The sequence below is a fragment of the Monodon monoceros genome, unplaced genomic scaffold (assembly GCF_005190385.1).
Source record: "Monodon monoceros isolate NGI ecotype Baffin Bay Population unplaced genomic scaffold, NGI_Narwhal_1 Super_Scaffold_16, whole genome shotgun sequence".
NCBI classification, from domain to species: Eukaryota; Metazoa; Chordata; class Mammalia; order Artiodactyla; family Monodontidae; genus Monodon; species Monodon monoceros.
The window spans coordinates 15,992,719-16,009,752 of NW_021703772.1; the positions used below are offsets into that span (position 1 = coordinate 15,992,719).

The 17,034-nt window shown below is 39.8% G+C and overlaps 2 pseudogenes across 1 annotated transcript; both read right to left on the reverse strand.

Moving 5' to 3' along the window:
- Positions 1-1,803: 1,803 nt before the first annotated feature.
- Positions 1,804-2,832, reverse strand: LOC114896537 (annotated as a pseudogene). The gene has a single exon (XR_003793830.1). The product of XR_003793830.1 is annotated as a ras association domain-containing protein 6 pseudogene (transcript).
- Positions 2,833-2,929: 97 nt separating this feature from the next.
- LOC114896538 overlaps positions 2,930-17,034 on the reverse strand; it is a 73,238-nt pseudogene continuing 59,133 nt past the window's right edge.

Sequence of the window (17,034 nt, forward strand, 5' to 3'; positions counted from 1 at the left end):
GAATGTAAGCTGCCTAGGTAATTTAAAGTTTTCTAGTTGTCACATTAAACAAAAAATAAACAGGTAAAATTAATTTAAGTATTTTTTAACACTATAGATTGAAAATATTGTCATTTCAACAAGTAATTAATATAAAAATTATTCATAAGATACATTCTATTCTTTTCTTTCTACAGAGTCTTTGAAATCAAATATCACAGTACCTCCCAATTAAGAAAAGCAACTATTCAAGCGTTGTGTTTTGAGGTTGTAGTCTTGGGCAGCACCTCTCCAGGGACAAGGATGTGGAGGCATCTAAGACAAGCTCTCTGGCGACATGAAGTTTGCCCTCCAGTGCAAGAGTAAGATAGTAAACAGCAATGAGTGAGCCAAAGAAGTAAACCCATGCCTTCTAGCTCAGGATCATCAACATTTTGGGGGAAGATACTGGGTGTGTAGTGCAGCTTTTCAGACTGAGCGTCAGGGCTGAGGCTGTCCAGTGAAAGTCAGCTGCTGAGAAGTGCTAGTGGAGAGCTCGGGTGAGTGAGAATGGGTCCTGGGGCCGGATGGCTTTGGGTTTGGTGAGGAGGGTGATCAAGTCTGAGACTTCAGGGAGGTGACAGGTGGAAACAGGAATGGATATTTAAGAGGAGAACATCCTGCTGGAGGCCACGGAGGGTGAAACACCCTGAGGCTGAGGGCCCTGGGGTCTCGGGGACAGAGAAGAAGGAGCCATCATGGATGGACCCTCTCGGAGAGCCTGGCAGGCAGCTGTGGGCTCCACTGAGCCCCGTTGTCTGTCTGGTAAACCACCAGCTTTCAGTGGACAGCCTGGTGTATACGCTGTCAATTAAGGGCTTTCAAAAGAAAAAAAAAAGGCTGCTAAGAGTGTGCCTTTGTTTTTTTTTCTGTTTGAATCATTTAATTTTTTATTCAATTGATTTTTATTGAGCACATCCAATACACAGGACACCATATTAAGTACAACAAAGTATACAAAGATGAATGTGACAGGTCCTCTACCATTAATAAGTATAACATTATCTAGAACTGAATTTGAACTAATATGTAACTGGTGGTGAAATATTTGGACTACCTAAAACAAGGATGAACGGTTTTGTGACAAAAGTTTATATTCTTGTATTATGTAAAGATGACTCTGAAGTGAACAGATTTTTGTCTCAGAAATTATATCAGTTATCTATTGTGATGTAACAAATTATCCTAAAACGTAGCAGCGTACTACAACAAACATTTCGTACCTCACACATTTTCCGAGGATCAGGAATCCAGGAGCGGTTTAGCTGGGATGTTTGGCTCAGGTCTCTCATGAGGTTGTAGTCAAGCTCTTTGCAGGGTTGCAGTCATTAAAGGCTTGACGGGGGCTGGCCGATGGCACACTCCCACGGCTGTGGGCTGTGGACAGGGTGCCTCAGTTCCTTGTTGGCTTTTGGGCTTTTGGAAGAAGGTCTCAGTTCCTGTTATAAAGGCCTTTCCTTAGGGCTACTCTGGATGTGGCAGCTGGCTCCCCCCAGAGCCAGCGATCCAAGAGAACAAGCAAGGAGGACACCGCAGTGACTTTTATGACCTAGTCTCCAAAGCCACACCCTGGCACTTCTGCTTTCCTCTGTTCCTTAGAAGTGAGTTACTAAGTCGAGCCCATATCTTGAGAGGAGGCATATCAAAGACTTCATACATATATCTTAAAACTACCATGGTAGTGATGTTAACATCTCACTTGAATAATTTATTTGAATTTTTTTTGCATCTAGTAGAACTCTGTGCTTGCATGTACTTGCTACTTTTTTGTTGGCAACTTTTTAATCATAAATTTTCTATTTCCTGTTTACTTCGAAGACATTTCAGCATGATAGCCTTTTCTGTACTAAATTTTGTTATTGTTCTTTGAATCTCTCTTTTCTCTTCTTCATCTAATCTTTGAAGGATGGATTCCAGGAGAGAAAAATGAAAGTTAATATGCTGAGCCACATCACTGCTAATTTCTTCTGCATCTTTATCCATGAGGAAAATGAGAGCATTCTTTTTGGATGGTGCCTGTAGAAGTCTATGCAGTAGCGGAATGTCTGTTTTCTTTAGCCGTCTTTGCTCTCCTGTTGCAAAAATAATGTAAAGTGCAAAATCCCGGGCACTATTTTCAATCTTAAATTTTTGGAGAATTTGCTTTATTACTTCTTCAGTTCTCATATCACTGTTTATTCTGACCTTAGTTTCTGATCCAATGGCTGGAGTGAAAATTGATGTTTCATGGTTATAAAAGTGTCCGTTCATAGGGGCCCTATGCTTCTGTCTGTCCTTTCTGTCCATCATCGGAGGCTTCATCCTTTTTCTCACCAGGGTTGCTTCACTCTTGGTTCTATAGAGCAATGGGGATTCAGGTTCTTCATCTGCATGAAGCTTCAGAGTGCTACTGTGATAAGATAAATAATCTTCCTGGGAATCTGTTGCTCCAGACACTGGAATCTGAGTCCTGTCCAAATCACTAATACAGTAAAGATCATGAAATTCTCCCCAGCGTGTCGTTCCCCTTTTGGAAAAGACATCTGGTGACTTCAGCACAATGAAAGAAGGGATTTGCTTCTCATCTTGTGTTTTCAGTTGTATAGGCTGCTTTACTCCCCAGAAAATGTCCAGCGTTACTTCAACCATTAGTTTACCATCGTCAGTCTGTCCATATAAGATATGCAGATTTTTCTGGTTCCTATAAAAGATGTTATAGGTCTTCAATAAAGAATGAAGCTGTTTCCTGGTAACGCATGTCCTCCCATTGATGTAGATCCAAGAAGAGGAGAGGTGAGCCGTCATAGTCATTTTCTCCCCCTTTCTGAGATCATCTGAGGCTCCCCTTAGCTGTTGAACTGAACCTGCTCCGGAGAGCGTGTTCCCCTGCTCAGTTCCAAACCCTGATCATCGTTGGAGAGTCAGTGCTTGCTCACCTGTCCCGGAGGTGGAGCTGGGGTCGGAGACAAGCGCGGGAGGAGGGCCGCACACGCTCCTGCCCGGGCAGGGCTCCCTCTGCGCCTCGTTCAAATCTTTTAAGAGGCTCTTTCATGGTATTGAAGGTGAAGATGCTGAAGAGGTACCACTGACAGTACAAATAAGGACCTGATAAGTCTTTGGGTTTATACCTTTTAATATGCTCCACCCTCCTTCATTCTTTCTTTCTTGCAGCGTTTTGCTTCGGTTTTCCTCCCGTCCCTTGGAAGAGCCCCGCTTGACTGGTGTCTCCTTTGGCTCGGACCACACCTGCTTGCACTGACCTTGGCAAGTCTGGCTCTTTAATTGCCACACAGGCTTACCTGCTCCCTGTAACAACCACGTCTCTGGCCTCATTACCGCAGCCTTACCAGAGAGGGGGAAGAGACCGTCTCCCATCCCATAGCATCCTATCCACAAGCAGGGAGGGGTGGCTGTCAGCAAAACTGTCCAGAAGTTGTGCTGCAAGTTCTCTTCTTTCCTCCTTACTCAGTTCGTTTCTCCCCACGCCCTCCATGGCCTTTATCTGATGGTGTCTGCCCCTTCCACCGAATACCTTGGCGTTGGCAGAGACTCATACTTGTTTAGTTCCTGGCAAAGTCTGGGCCGAGAGAGCACAAAAGTACGTGGTGGTTAGGCCAGTCTGAGGCAAACTAAGAAACTTAAAGTAAAAGATTTGGATTGAATGTGAAACAGGTGTGAGAAGAGGTCCTGATAAGCCCCCCCTCTTTTCTCCTGATCAATCTCAGTGCAGTTGAGACCTACTTTGAACTCACTCTGAAATAGTCACACTGGAATATCCTAAGAAGTGCATATTTCCAAGGCCTTGTGAAGTCCGTTTCTTATCTTTTAGAGAGTCTCAATGTTTAGCAGAGCTTTAGGCGTACTCCTGGCGCACACCAAGTCTCTTATTATGGGCTGAGCTGTTGTGCCAGAGCTGGAGCTGGGCAGATGGCAAGTCCCTCGTTGCCACGGCTGATGGAGCAGGTCCGGTGCATGTTTACTTTAGGGGGAATGGAGAGGCTCGTCCTGCCTCTCACAGGGAGGGCTTATGCGGCAGCTTCCCTCTCAGGCACACCTGTGTCCAGTTGGGAGCAGGACAAGTCTCGGGAAGGTGCCAGCGATCCTGAAGTGTCTTTGTGCTGGTCCTCCCACTTGTTTACTATGCTTAGCTACCAGCTTGCAGTATTTTCAAGGTTGCAGAGAAGAGTCATTGCACGACAATGAGATTTCTGGCAATGGGAAACAGAGCTTTCTTTATAAATGCTTCACTCCTGATCTCTCCCTGGTAGAGTGGGTGTGTGTGTTATGTGTGTGCACTGGAAGGGTATTTCTGCACTAGCGGGTCATCTAGTTTTCACTACCATGGACTCATTTTCTTTTTTGTTTCCATATGGAGTCCTTGTTTGGAAAGGTTTACCAAACAAAAGGACCCCCTTGCTTTTATTAATGAATTTAAAAAATTACAACACAATTGACACTCATCATCCAAATTCAAGGCATATAAAGTTTGAGAGTAGAAAGCGAAAGACCCTGTTTATCTGTCGCTGTTTTCTTCCCCTTCCTGGAAATTACTGCTGTTACCAGTTCAGGTTACTTCTCTCCACTTCCTTTTCTATTAAAGCAATTTTGCACCTTTCTATTAACGTGTTGAGTACATAGAGAATATGCATATTGCTATCCATGTAATACATATCTCTATCCATATCTTCTTAACCTAGGTGAGAGCATAAGTCATGTAGTATCCATGTAATAAGTGCTGTTCTGTGACCAGCTTATTTTATTCTATATTTTTCTGTATTTTTTTCTATAACATTTCTTGAAGTGATGCCTGGCCTGGCCTATTTATAGTTACATAGTATTCTGTTGTATGAATAAGCTATAGTTTACTTAGTTATTCCTTTATGGTTGAGCATCTGGTTTCCAGGTCCCACCCCTTTTGATACCATAACTATAGTACTGTAATAAGCATAAACATCTTGGCACATATACCTTTATGACATTAAGTAATCATTATGTTTTTTGACACTTTTTTATTAACCAAAGACACATGCAACTCCCAATCAGTCTTTCTGATCAAGATGAGATCATGAGTATTATTGCATTGAGCTGAAGTAATTTTGGTCAAAATCTAAGGAATGTGATTATTTAGTTAGCCTGTTCTACCTAATCTAGTAGACATATTTGATATCTGTTAGACTCTTTGAAATGCTAAAAATAGTCTCCAGACCTTCCCCTGACCCCATGCCACCCCATCATATGACTGCCTTTGAGAACAGAAAAGATCTTACCCTGTTTGTGAGTATATTCTACCCATTGGTGTAGCTCACAGGGAAATAAAAAATTCGATAAAAAGCATAAACAATTTGACTGACTTTCTTAATAAAAGTGTCTAATTTGCCTGACTGAATTGATTTATTTGATGAGCTTAATCAGCTTTTTTTGGGTACTTTATAATTACCGACTATATGGACTTAGCCACATATACCAAATATACTACTGATTTTATTATTTTCAATCATAAATATCATGATAACCCAGTAATTTTTATCTTTTGGAACTTTTATAGAAGTGCTTCATAAATTATAATTTTATTGGAAACAATAATCCTGACCTAGTGGAAATAACACTATAATTTGAATCCTAAAGACAGACCTGGGTTTGCATTCTGTTTACACCATGATTAGTTGTATGGTCTTGGGAAAGTCTCTTGATATGTTCGAATCTCAGATCCCTCGCATGTAAAAAATGGGTAATAATGATACTGACTTTAACTACAAGGGTTGTGAGGATTAAATAAAATGGTGTCTTTAAAAATACCTAGTTTAGGGCTTCCCTGGTGGCGCAGTGGTTGAGAGTCCGCCTGCTGATGCAGGGGACACGGGTTCGTGCCCCGGTCTGGGAAGATCTCACATGCCGCGGCGCGGCTGGGCCCGTGAACCATGGCCGCTGAGCCTGCGCGTCCGGAGCCTGTGCTCTGCAACGGGAGAGGCCACAACAGTGAGAGGCCCGCATACCGCAAAAAAAAAAACAACAAAAAACCTAGTTTATTGCTTGACATATTAGAGGCTTATTGTTATTATTAAGCTATTATTATTATTAGCTGATAAACGGACCACGTGTTTATATATTTGGAAAATATATGACTGGGCTTCCCTGGTGGCACAGTGGTTAAGAACCTGCCTGCCAATGCAGGGGACACGGGTTCGAGCCCTAGTCCGGGAAGATCCCACATGCTGCAGAGCAACTAAGCCTGTGCGCCACAACTACTTAGCCTGCTCTCTAGAGCCCGTGAGCCACAACTACTGAGCCTGAGTGCCACAACTACTGAAGCCCGTGCCCCTAGAGCCCGTGCCCCACAACAAGAGAAGACACTGCAATGAGAAGCCCGCGCACTGCAACAAAGAGTAGCCCCCGGGCTTCCCTGGTGGCGCAGTGGTTGAGAGTCCGCCTGCCGATGCTGGCGACAAGGGTTCGTGCCCTGGTCCGGGAGGATCCCACATGTCGCAGAGCGGCTGGGCCCGTGAGCTACGGCCGATGAGCCTGCGCGTCCGGAGCCTGTGCTCCGCAACGGGAGAGGCCACAACAGTAAGAGGCCCGCGTACCGCAAAAAAAAAAAAAAAAAAAGAGTAGCGCCTGCTCGCCGCAACTAGAGAAAGCCCGTGCACAGCAACGAAGACCCAATACAGCCAAAAATAAAAAATAAATAACTAAAAATTAAAAAACTTAAAAAAAAAGATATGACTGAAATCAGAAGATGCCTCATTTGGCATAATAAGTCTTGCTATGAGAATTTAAAACTGTCTTTACAGTGTCCCTGAGAGAATACAGTGGTTATTATAATAGTCACTTTATCCATTGGAAAACTGAGATACTGTGAGATTAAGCAAGCTCCCGTGGTGACACAGAGTGTCATTCCAGAGGGCTGACCTTAATACTTGGCCATTAGACCCACTGCTTTTTAAAGGATGGTGCCCCTTGGAACCGCCTTTAAAATACCGGAGTTGGGAGATGAGATTTGTGGCCATGAGACGACAGGAGACAATCACTCTATAGAGACAGTCCACTAGGTGACCATGGTTTGGCCCGCAGTGCATCTGAATCTTTGAAATCCCTGGCTGTGCTTTAACTAGGGAGGGGCTAATGTACTTTGGAATTCTTTTAAGAAGAGTGTGATTTTTCTTTTTCAGGTGGAATCTTTTTAATCTGCCTTTTTGATCTTTCAAATTGCATCTTGCAAACATCTCTTAAATGATTCAAATCAGACAATATATGTTTTACTTCTAAAAAATAGGTTTTTAAAAGTTTAATTAAGTTTGTGAGCCAGCAGTGGTCAAGGAACTAAAGACACACACACACACACACACACACACACACACACAGATGTTTGCCTATTCCTCAAGCCTCAAGTCTAGCCCAATATTTTACAAATTACAAGTGTTAAAGGGATATTTATTAAGAATTAGGCTTGCAGAAGGACAACACTTGGACCAAGGCTTTATGCTGGCAAACATCCTGGGACTCAATTTCTTTCAGGCGTGGTGGGATTTGGCTCCCTGGGTTCTGAGTTTTGGAATGAGTGTGGGGTGAGTGTAGAGGAGGGAAGAACAGCTCAAATTCTGTGGATCAGCCTTGGGCAGACAAACAATTGTAGACACACCATTTCTCTGCAAAAATTTTTTCTTTCTCATTTTGGATTCTGAATCACGTCTCATTGGCTAAAGGTTTCTTATCAACCTCAGTGCTCCACATTAGAAATTCACAAGTATAAGACCTTAAAGAGATGCTCCTCTAAACTGCTTTTCAATATTAAGTGGTGCCCAAGAGGACCATTCCTGTGTAAAACATGTTGGTTTCTAGGGTCCCTAATGAGTATGCTTCAAGGAAACAGAGGACAGCCGCCCCTCACAATAAAAATGGAAGGTCAAAAATGTTTTTTTAAATTAATTTTTATTGGAGTATAGTTGTTAACTAGCACTCTGCTGTTTGGCTTGACTGCACATGGGGGTATTTTTAGGACCAGAACAAATATGTCACCCTTCCTTGTAGGGTAGATTGTATCTTTATTTTTTTCTTATTGGCGGAATGGATAAAGAAGATGTGGTACCTATATACAATGGAATATTACTCAGCCATAAAAAAGAACAAAATAATGTCATTTGCAGCAACATGGATGGACCTAGAGATTTTCATACTGAGTGAAGTAAGTCAGACAGAGAAAGACAACTATCTTATGATATCACTTATATGTGGAATCTAAAAAAAAGAGGGGGGGACAATTGAACTTATCTACAAAACAGAAATAGAGTTACAGATGTAGAAAACAAACTTAGGGTAGATTGTATCTTAAGAAAAATCCATAATTATTACTTTAAACTTAAGGCAGGAAATATTTCCAAAACTAGTCAGTAAACAGAACATTATAATCCAGCTGTTGTTGTATTTGTATAGTTTAAAGAAATGTTGGTCATATATTACTTAAAATTTTAGGGAGTTGGGCACCACCCAAATGCAGAACAGATTAATTTCATGGTTTCTATATGCATTTGCACAAATTAAAATATAATCCCTCACTTGGTTTTTTGAACCTCTTTCTTCAATTAGTTCTATATGCTGAGCCAGTCAGACAGCTGTTTTCAGAAACAGTCCAGTTTCTTCTATATGTTGTTATTGTACAGTTGAATTCCTTTATGTGTGTATGTCAATGTCACAAGACTAATGCCTGAATTGTAAGTTAACCATGCTGTATCAGTTTGCCCCAGTGACAAGTCCTGTATATCCAATTTTGCAAAATCATTAGAAAATTTTCTGTAGAATTCTTCTAAGAGTGAACATAAACTTCTCATGGACAGTGGGAGATTTCTCATCCAAACATCGAAGAAATGATTCTTAACTTTAATCTTTTTAAAAGGAAAGCCAATTCTTGGTGAGAATATTTTAATCTTATATTTTAACAAACTTTGAAGAATTTATTGATCTCAGAAAGCTTTCTAACAGCTAAATAATGAACCAAAGAAATCAACTCCAGTGACCTCAACTTACAGTGAGGAAATGAAAAGTTGGGAGGTTAGGTGCAAATGAACTTAGTCATCAGTTACACCCCGGTCTCCTGCATCTAAGACTAGTTACTTCTCGCTGTCCTTGCTATTTCCTCTAATAGTGGCATTTAATAGATGGAGATGTATGTTCTTTAGTAATTCTTAAAGGGGAACAATTAGTGAACTATGTTTTGTTTAGGTATTTTCCCTGCTTCACTTTCTCTATATAACTTCTTTTTTGTTCACAGATGTATTAAAATATTCTTTAAGAAGTGTAATCACTTTATGAAACTAGATTTTCACGCATATGACAAAGATTAGTTGTGCATCCAGTATGTGTTTGGATTCATGATAGGCATTACCAAGAGATGGAAAAATGAGTCAGTCTCCTATATGGAACTCCAAACATTCAGAAAAAAATAATTGATGTCTATATATAAAGTATTTTCACAGACATGATCTCCTTTATCTACCAATGTTATAGAAAATCTTTTATGGTTATGGGAGGGTTTATGATGATATTATTATTTTTTTAATTTAAGTATATTTGATTTATAATATATTAGTTTCAGGTATATATCAGAGTGATTCAATATTTTTTAGGTTATGCTCCATTTAAAGTTATTACAGAATAATGGCTATATTTCCCCATGCTGTTCAATATCTCCTTGTTGCTTATCTATTTTATACATAGTAGTTTGCATCTCTTAATTCCATACCCATATCTTGCCCCTCCCCCTTCCTTCTTCCCACTGGTAACAACTAGTTTGTTTTCTATATGTGATGGTTTATTTAACCAATTTTTCTGTCATGTTTCTACCTGTTGGGAGAGAGAGTAGAAAGTTTTAGAGGGGCTGGTTGACAAATCATTCATTCATTCATGAATAAGCAAATACATTTGAGTGCTCTGTTCCCGATACTGTGCTAGAAACTGGGAAAACAGCTGGTATCAAATAGATATGATACTGCTCTCAGGAACTCCAAGCTGGTGGGAAAGTAAATAGTTTCACAAATACATATATAATTGTAAAGTATGATAAATGCTATGAAGGAAAAGGATGGAATGCCATGAGAGAGTATTACAAGGAGACTCGATTTAGATTGGGGAATTAAAAGAGGCTTCTCCAAGAAGTAAACTTTCAGCTGAGACCTGAAGGATGTGCAGTGGTTAGGCAAGGAGTGGGGAAGGGACCCCTTGTGAAGTAGATGCAGAAAACAGGACAGCCTGCTTCAGGTACTGACAAGCATCATTTGTTCAGAGCCTGCGGGTGTGGGAGACAGGGGTAGAGCTGAGGCTAGCAGGTGGTTACACAGCCTCATGGATGGGTTCTCAGCCATACAATGCTCCTTCACTTATATGCCAAGTCGTATGTCACTGGGAGAGGATCAAAAGTGTTAAGATGTAGGAGGGCTGACAATGGTTATTGTTGGTTTCTTCTCTTATCCTTTTGACCCTGCTGTCTCCCTGTTGCCCTGGGTGTTCTCCAAGTCTGCAACTGGACCTTACAGATCTTGCTTCTGTCAATTACCTCTTTCTGTAGTTACCTGGACCACATCTAGTTATACCTGATACATGACAGCTCTAAAGCTCAGGCTTGTGCTAAGTCAGGAACCTGGAAGCAATAGTGGGCTTCTGCTCTAAAATAAGATTAAGTAGCTATTTTCTTCTTATTTTAACAAGGATGGCTAGAGTAGTGCAAGTCACTCATCAATAAGAGTATAAAGGCAGATAATAAGTTGTACCTTGGTATCTTTCCTCTCTGACTCCCTCTCATCTCTCTCCTAACTCTCTTTCCTCTCCTCTCCCCCTCCCCCTTTCTCTTCCTTTCTTCCTTGAGAAAACATGGACAGAGAAACTCATAAAATGTAAATATGCTGCGTAGTAATTATAAAGCAAATATTCACGCAATCTTCACTCAGGATGCGAGATAGAATGTTACTAGCACTCCAAAGTCCCCAGCAGGTTCCTACCCTAAGTAGTATCCTCCCTCCCTGCCAGACATAACCACTACCCTATTGTGGTATCCTATCATGGGATTATGCTACCTCCATACCTATTATAGTATTTATTTCCTTGCTTATCTTTATAGTTTTACTACCTAATTATGCAGGCTTAAGGAATATAGTTTAATTTTGCCTGGTTTGCAGCTTTGTATAAATGGAATCACTTAGAAGGCATTCTCTTCAATCTGGCTTATTTTGATTAATTGTATATCATTAGAAACTTTTATTTGGAAACAATTTAAAATTTTTTAAAAATGACAAAAATAAAATTGTGCCAAGAACTCCCATTTACCTTTTGTCCAGATTTACCTACCGTTTACATTTTACCTCATTTGGTTTACTATTTATGTGTGCTCTTTCTTCTCATATATACACAATTTTTCTGAACCATTTGAGAGTAAGTTATATACATCATGGAACTTTATCCATAAACACTTTAGTGTATATTTCCTAAGAATAAGGTTATTCTCTTATGTCACCGTAGTATAGTGATCAATATATAAATTTATATTGATACAGTACAATCTACTGCCTATAATGCAATTTTATTAAATAACCCTTTATAGCAATTTTCCCCTTTCAGTGAAGGTTTCTCTTTAGTATAGGACCTGGTTTAGGATCAATTATTGCATTTACTTGTCATGTCTTTAGTTTCCTCTAATCCTGGATAATTCCTCACCCTTTCTTCCTTTTTTTATATAATAATAACTTTTGTAATACATGCACTTCCCTACTCCTTTTTAAATAGAATGTTCCTCATTTTGTGTTTGTTTGGTTCAACATTATTTAAGATTTTTCCATGCTGTATTTTTTGCAGGTTTTTTCATTTTTATTGCTAAATCATGTGTGTAACATTTTAAACATATGGACGCAAATGTCACAGTTAATAATTATTTCACATGTTTTTATAACTTTTGTTAAAGAGAGAAATTAACTGAACTAGTATGATACTGAATTTTCCTTTTGTGAGAAAATCTCAGCCAGTACATCTACAGTGCTGCACCCAGTTTACCTGGTGGAAGCTACCTGATGCCGAAATGACGACCCAGAAGAAATAAACACTCTCTGAATAATCAGGATTGCCCACCCAAACCCACAAAATGATTGTAATCACAAGCCTAAGGCTTCAGCTTTAAATATTTGTTCTGAAAAGACACAAAATTATCAGTCACTGAAGACATTGAACTAAGATCAGGGGCTATTAGGATGTGCAGTTAATTGGAAAATGACTAGTGATGGATAAACCTCAGAAACTCTAATATTCAGGGATGCATATGTGAAACTTTTAAAAATACTTTTAATCAAATGGGCTCAAATCCTTTAGGTTAAACCCTTTTTCTTCAATTACTGGTTCTCTTTCTGCTCAAATGAACCAGAATTCGTATGTTATTTGCCTTGCCTCCATCAAGATATTCTTTCTCATGTTTAAAAGTGATCATCTTTGTTGATACTTCACTTTGAAGTCAGTACAGGGTTGCAGTATGTGATGACTTTTATGATAATTACCTTACATTTGAGCCAAAAGAATTCCAAGAACTAATTTGGTTCCAGGAAGTGGTTTTAACTTTCATCCTTCCGTGTTCAAATTCTGTATTTATCTGTATCTTGCTTTTTTTTTTTTTAACGTCTTTATTGGAGTATAATTGCTTTACAATGGTGTGTTAGTTTCTGCTTTATAACAAAGTGAATCAGCTATACATATACATATATCCCCATATCCCCTCCCTCTTGCGTCTCCCTCCCACCCTCCCTATCCCACCCCTCTAGGTGGTCAAAAAGCACCGAGCTGATCTCCCTGTGCTATGCGGCTTCTTCCCACTAGCTATCTGTTTTACATTTGGTAGTGGATATATGTCCATGTCACTCTCTCACTTCGTCCCAGCTTACCCGTCCCCCTCCCCGTGTCCTCAAGTCCATTCTCTACGTCTGCGTCTTTATTCCTGTCCTGCCCCTAGGTTCTTCAGAACCCTTTTTTTTTTTTTTTTAATTCCATATATATGTGTGTAACTTGCTTTTAAAAAGGTAGATGCTCTTACATTTAATATGTATACTTCCAACTTCTCCAGAACCTTAGCTTTCTTTGTAATTCTTTTCAATTGATTCAGATATTGAGATCATAGACAATATTTCCTTCTTTCTAGATTAGATGCATCTCTTTAAGAAATTGATCACTGATGGTTGAAAACAAAGTCTGGCACTGTGCTAGGTAATTCTGGCCTGATCCTTCTAACAAAGGTGTTTACTGGATTGAGAGATAAATGGAAGGCTGAGAATTATTATAGCATTTTGGTCATAAATAAAAGATTTTGATTTAATGATATGTTAGAATTTTGCTTAGGTTTAGAGAGTCTAAATTTCTGGGGAGAAATAATAATATATGTAGCTTTTTGCAGTGGGGTGGAAGGAGAAGTAAAACATTGTTATTTGAAGATAGCAGTCTGGCAGGCAAAAGGGTTTCCATGTCCACAGATGACTCACATTGAGAATAATGAGAGGTAGGTTCGAACAATGAGGCTGTACAAAGGTATCGGATTTCAAGAAAGTAAATTTTGGAGAATTAAGAAATCTGGTGAATAAGGTGCCATAAGAGGAAGTATAAAATTCACGAGCATGAAAGCAGCTGAAGAATCTTTTAAGACACCATAATTAAAGCTCAAAGAACCGCAGGCCTTCTGAAAAAAAGAATGTGGAACCTAACAAAGATAGTATGTGCATAATACACTGGAGAAAGCAAGGAGAGTTGTGTAAAGATCTGAGAGAGAGAAACAAATCATTTCAGACCAATTGTCCTGTTTGCTAAACGGAAATGATAGGGGAGCTGGAGAGGTCTGCACAGAAGAGAAATGAATACAGAGTATTCTTTGAAGGTCTCGCTAAAAATAATGGACAGAAAGAATCAAAGTTGGTTATTTTTAGTCATTGATGATGGTTGGGAAAAAGGGTGGTAAAACAATTTTTAATCCAGAATGAAAAAGGAATTTAAAAAACCAAAAACAAAAACAGAAAGACATGCTTCAGAGAATAAAAGCTTAAAATAGCTGAAATGATTGATTTTAAAAAACAATCAGTTTAGCTCTTCAAAGGAGAAACTACACGGGCAACTGGGAACAATTAAATTGTAGTTTAATAAATAAATTATGAGCTTTCTAGATTTGGTTAGATGGATAATTCAAGTGCAGAAGGCCGTGAAGTGGAGGATTTGGAGAAAAGTTCAGGAAGATTCCTTCAGTCCAGAGAAACAAATGTTTTCGGTCTAAAAGAGACCCAAGAGCAGAATCAGCATGGAGAAAGCCATTTGGCAGGAAGAAGGAAATGAAGCATTTTCCCCTTGTGATTGAATAAAATAAAGGCGGTTCTTGGGACTATATAGGCAAACAGGGAGACATGTCGGTGGAATATCAGACCAATTTTTTTTCTTTATGATGAACTTAATTCCACTAAACATTTGTTTGTTCTCACCCCTGGTTAGATGCTACCCATCTCTAAGCTCTCTCCAATGCTGACCCCCAGAGATATAACTATCAGAGGAAGAAGTGGGGAGCAGGTGATAGAATCTTTGAGGGCTGGAAGGAATCAAGTATTATTGAGACCAACACTCTCATTTACAGACGATGAAACAGACCTAGAAAAGAAGAGACCTACTAAAGATTAATAACTGGTGAGTGTCAATGATGGAATTTTGTCCTTCATTATTTAATCTCCCCTTTTACATTGATCCCCTTCCTCACCATTTGGGGGAAATCTTTCCTTGTGGATAATCTGTCTTGGAGGAGACTGCTTCCCTCTTCCTCTGTGGCACTGCAGCCAAAGGAAGACAAATGACCTGGCCAATTACTCCCTTTTTCTGGGAACTTTGGCTCTGAGGGAGAGATGCAAAGATGTGGGAGGCTTGGAAGTCATTGTAACATCAATGGGACATTGTATGGACCTGACAGTTCTCGTTGCAAGACGTTTGTTGTGGCTCCAGTTGCCAAGTCTTTAGATTTCTCTGTGTGTTGTTCACTTTCTAAGTTGGGTCTTCTGGCCTTTTGACGATTTCGCATCCTTAATGTCCCTTCAGTGATATTCTCTTTTGCTTACCATAGCCAGAGTCTTGTGACCATGAGCCATGTTTGGTACCCCGATACTAAGTAAGTTGAGGAAATAAGTTGGGGAAACACAAATGCCTCTCAGTTTATTTTGCTTCCTATGGCTTAATTATTTCCAACAGACATCAGCATCCGTCTCCACCCTGTCCCCCAGCACTATTTGGAGGTGAAGATGTAATGAGCTGTGATGTAATGAGCAAAACTATGTATACAGGAAAAGATTTTCTAGTGGAAGAATGAACAACTCTTGTTTTTTTGCTGTTTGTTCATTGCTAACAAAAGAGAGGTATTTCCCTTTTTAGGTGTCAAGAAGATAGTCATGGTTTGTCAGATTGAAGGAATTCTCTTGCCCCAAGAGAGAACGCAACAATGTGGATTGTTCAAAGGAGAATGAAAGGATGAAAGAAGAGGGTGGGTTCTCTAAAGGTAAGCACTTGAGTCCTGCTTTAACACGATGCTTTGGAAAGTAGCAGCGTCTTTGAAAAGGTCTCATAGATGCTGAGGGACAGAACACCCAGTGCTTTGCCCTTGGCAACCTCCAAAATGTCACTGCTGCTAAATTGGCCAGAGAGATGGATCAGTCCATGGAGTCTCCACTCTCCCATGGATCATGAAAAATTGTGATATATCTTACACCTGAAGGTTGGAAAAAAAATTCATGCTTATTACCTGTTTCATAATACTAAGCATCCAAATAAAAAGCAATAGCTTCAGACAAATGGTCAAGGAGTTTGTCTATAAGGTGTCAAACAATTGAATTTTGGGGGTCCAAAGTGAGTAGAATTTACCGTTATCATTTGATGTAGTGTGATGGAGCTGGTGTTGGCTCTGGCCCTTGTTGAGAAGACATAGTGGTTTCTTTTTCTTTAGAGAACAGACGACGATGAGTAGGAACTGGGTGCAGAGTAAGGGCAGTTGCTGTTAGGGAAGTTTTCTTTCACATGAGTATATCAGAAGACCTTATTTTTTTGTATCATTTGGAATTTTTACATCTCATTCCTTCATACAAGTCATTCACTTCTTCATTTAATGCCTGTAAATACTTATTGAGTAAGGCACAGTTGTAGTAGTTTTAAGATTATTTTCTTATTGGGTCCTCACAACACAATTTGCAGTACAGCAGCCATTTTATCTTCATATTAAATCGACCAAGATAGATTGATAACAGTCACACGAGTTGTCAGTTTTTATCAGCTAGCAAATGGCAGAGCTGGTCAAACCCAAATCTTCAGATGGCAAGTCCCAGTGTTTTCCAACCTCCCATCCCTGCCACCCTTGAAATTGTCACTCTGACTCAGTAACTGTGAGATTTCCAAAATCATACATAGCACAACATAGCTCTGTCCTTTGTGGTGCCATTGGTTTGTGTCTTAGTTTGTATTCCCTTAGAAGCTGTCCCTGCCTAAGATGAGGATTCAGTGTAAGTGGTTGGTTTGGGAGGTGAATGAAATACTAGGAGGGAAATGGGGAAGAGAGACAGGGAAGGGAAGGCAGCCAACAAAGTGTGGGTCACTAAGCTAGTTAGTTACTGACTTGGGCCTTTGGAGCTTAATCCCACTGGGGCATTTCTGAGAGTCACTGTAGATAGAACATATCCTTGAAATTTATCCTACCCTAGGAGTGAGGGAGCTGAGGTATTTTTATATCAACTACTGTCTGTTCTTGTTGAGAACTGCTTCCAGGAAGGATTAATTCCTCTCACATCTGACCTGCCACATGAGTGGACAAAGTAGGCTTTGGTGCCCAGAGAAAGCAGGTTTGGGCTGTTGGGAATCAGGCCAAAATTCACCAAAGCAGAAAGGGCCTGGAGAAATGGGGCAAGTTTTTCTTTTTTTTTTTACATCTTTATTGGAGTATAATTGCTTTACAATGGTGTGTTAGCTTCTGCTTTATAACAAAGTGAATCAGTTATACATATACATATGTTCCCA